This window comes from Nomascus leucogenys, chromosome 21 (genome assembly GCF_006542625.1).
Source record: "Nomascus leucogenys isolate Asia chromosome 21, Asia_NLE_v1, whole genome shotgun sequence".
Lineage (NCBI taxonomy): Eukaryota > Metazoa > Chordata > Mammalia > Primates > Hylobatidae > Nomascus > Nomascus leucogenys.
Window position 1 is genome coordinate 52494641 of NC_044401.1, and position 3742 is coordinate 52498382.

Below are 3742 nucleotides of genomic sequence, written 5' to 3' on the forward strand. Positions count from 1 at the left end.
GTCTCTACTAAACTACAAAAATTAGCTGAGCGTGGTGGAGGACACCTATAATCCCAGCTACTCAGGAGGCTGAGGCGAAAGAATCGCTTGAACCCTGAAGGTGGAGGTTGCAGTGAGCCAAGATCATGCCATTGCACTCCAGCCTGGGCAACAGAGCAAGACTCCATCTGAAAAGAAAAGAAAAGAGAAGAAAAGAAAGAAAAGAAAAGAAAAGAAAAGAAAAGAAAAGAAAAGAAAAGAAAAGAAAAGAGGTAAGGGGAGGGGAGGGGAGGGGAAGGGAGGGGAGGGGATTGCAGAACTCTTGGCATGTAACAACCCATCTAAACACCTGCACTAAGAGATTTGACCATAAGAACATATCCTTAAAGTGACCCCAGACCTTGTTAAAATGCCTGTCTGAGAAAGCTCAGGCTGCCTGGAGAACTTAACTGTCTATTCTAGCCAGTATCTCATGATAAGCCTCTGACCTCCCTTTCTTAAAGCATTTACTAGAAACAGCTTACAATTGCGAATATGTATCTCTTATAACTCAGAAACGTTTCTCTCAAGGACCTGAGAGCCATTCCTTTGAAATGTAATCATCAGGAACATTTCATGTTAGGGCCTCTGTCTCCCACTCTCTGAGGGAGGACAGAACAAACACAGCTGGCCTAATTGCACTGACCAACCCTTTGTAATTTTTCACTTCTCTGATTCTACAGAGGCCCGCCTTCCTGGCTCCCTCATTCTCCCTTTAAAACATCCAAATCACCTCTGCACAGATTGGAATGGAGCTCAGCTCTTTCCCCTGCTGTCAGTAGTTACTGAATAAAATGTTTTCACTTCTCTAACTAATGTCTGGTTTTGTTTATCATCAACAATAGTGCATTTCCTTTTATTGCTGAAGAATATTCCATTTTATGAATGTACCGTAGTTTACCCATTCACCAATCAAAGGACATCTTGGTTGCTTCCAGTGTTTAGCTATTATGAATAAAGCTGCTATAAACATTCATGTGCAGGCTTTGGTGTGGAGGTAAGTTTCAGATCAGTTGCATAATTACCTATGAGTGTGATTGTTGGCTGGAAGGTATGGTAAGCCATATATATGGTAAGCTTATAAGAAACTGCCAAAACTGTATTCCAAAGTGACTGTACCATTTTGCATTCCCGCTAACAATGAATCAGTTGCTTACTTAGCGTTTGGTGGTGTCGGTTTTTTGGATTTTAGCTATTAGAATAAGTGTGTAGTGATTGCTCATTGTTAGTTTTAATTTGTGATTCCCTAAAAACAGATGAGGTTGGCCGGGCACGGTGGCTCACACCTGTAATCCCAGTACTTTGGAAGGCCGAGGTGGGTGGATCACCTGAGGTCAGGAGTTCATGACCAGCCTGACCAATATGGTGAAACCCCATCTCTACTAAAAATACAAAAATTAGATGGGTGTGGTGGCGGGTGCCTGCAGTCCCAGCTGAGGCTGAGACAGGAGAATTGCTTGAACCCAGGAGGCAGAGGTTCCAGTGAGCCGAGATCGCGCCACTGCACTCCAGCCTAGGGGGCAAAGCAAGACTCCATCTCAAAAACAAAAAAAAAAAAAAAATGAGGTTAAGAATTATAATGTGCCTATTTGCTATCTGTATATCTTCTTTGGTGAGGTATCGGTTCAGATCTTTGTCCATTATTAAATGGGTTGTTTGTTTTCTTACTGTTGAATTTTAAGAGTTATTTGTATATTTTTTGATATAAGTCCTTTACCAGAAATGTAATTTGCAATTATTTCTTCTCAGTCTGTGGCTTCTCTTTTTATTCTCTTAGTAGTGTCTTTGGTATAGCAGTAGGTGTTACTTTTAATAGAGTCCAACTCGGGCAGGGCCCAGTGGCTCACGCCTGTAATTCCAGCACTTTAGGAGGCCAAGGCAGGCGGATCACGAGGTCAAGAGGTCGAGACCATCCTGGCCAACATGGTGAAACCTCGTCTCTACTAAAAATACAAAAATTAGCTGGGCATGATGGCTCATGCCTGTAGTCCCAACTACTCGGGAGGCTGAGGCAGGAGAATCACTTGAACCCAGGAGGCAGAGGTTGCAGTGAGTCAAGCTCATGCCACTGCACTCCAGCCTGTCAACAGAGTGAGACTCCGTCTCAATAAATAAAAAATAAATAAATAAATGAATAAAGGAAATAAAGTCCAACTTATTTTTTCTTTCATGAATCATGCTTTTAACGTTGTATCTAAAAACTCATCGCCAAACCCAAGCTCACGTTGATTTTCTCTTATAATTTCCTCTACACATTTTATAGTTTTATGTTTCACATTTAGGTCCATGATTTTTTTTTTTTTTTTTTTGAGATAGGGTCTCACTCTGTCGCCCAGGCTGGAGTGCAGTGGTGCGATCTCAGCTCACTGCAACGTCCGCCTTCCAGAGTCCAGCAAGCCTCCCACCTCAGCCTCCTGAGTAGCTGGGATCAGAGGTGCATGCATTTTTGTATTTTTAGTAGAGGTGGGGTTTCACCATATTGGCCAGGCTGGTCTCGAACTCCTGGACTCAAGCGATCCACCTGCCTTAGCCTTCTCAAAATGCTGGGATTATGGGCATTAGCCACTGTGCCAGGCCCTGTGATTCATTTTGAGTTAATTTTTTGGAAGGTGTAAGGTCTGTGTGTAGGTTTTTTGTTGTTGTTGTTTTCATATAAAGTATAATTTTTCTTTTTTTTTTCTTTTTTTTTTTTTTGAGACAGAGTCTCACATTGTCGCCCAGGCTGGAGTGCAGTGGCACGATCTCAGCTCACTGCAAGCTCAGCCTCCCAGGTTCGTGCTATTCTCCTGCCTGAGCCTCCCTAGTAGCTGGGACTACAGGCACCTGCCACCGCGCCCAGCTAATTTTTTGTATTTTTTAGTAGAGACGGGGTTTCACCATGTTAGCCAGGATGGTCTCCATCTCCTGACCTCGTGATCCGCCCACCTCGGCCTCCCAAAATGCTGGGATTACAGGTGTGAGCCACCGTGCTTGGCCAGCAGACTATATTTTTTTCTAATATTTTTAGAAATTAGAGGAGCTCATTTTGTTGCCCAGGCTGGTCTTGAACTCCTGACCTCAAGCAATCCTCCTGCCTTGGCCTCCCAAAGTGCTGGGATTACAGAAGTGAGCCACCATGCCCAGTCTTGACTATATTTTTGTAGATCTGTTTCTGGGCTCTGTATTCTTTCCCATTGATCTATTCATTTCTTATGTCAATACCACACTGTCTTGATTACTATAACTTTATAGCAAGCCTTGAAATCAGCTAGTGTAAGTTCTCTGACTTTGCTCTTCTTCAGTATTGTGCTAGCTACTCTAGGTTTTTTGCCTTTCCATGAAAGTTTTAGAATCAGTGTGTTAGTATCTACAAAATACCTTGCTGGGATTTTATTAGCATTGTGTTGAACCAATAGATCAAACTGGGAAGAACTGACATCTTAACAATATTGAAGTCTTACAACCTATGAAGACAGAATATCTCCCCATTTATCTAGATCTTCTTTGATTTCTTTCTCAGGGTGTTTTCCATATACATATCTTTTTTTTTTTAATTTTTTTTGCACGCAAAAACAATAAACATTTTCTAAAAATACATACAAACAAAAAGATGCGTATCAAACATATTAGGAAGGTTACACATGGGAAGTCGGGGAATAGAAATGGGGGGTGGGAGTTAAATGAGAGAGGGACTTTATATGGATCAGTGATAATAACTCAATCCTCTATTTGACAAAGAAGAGGG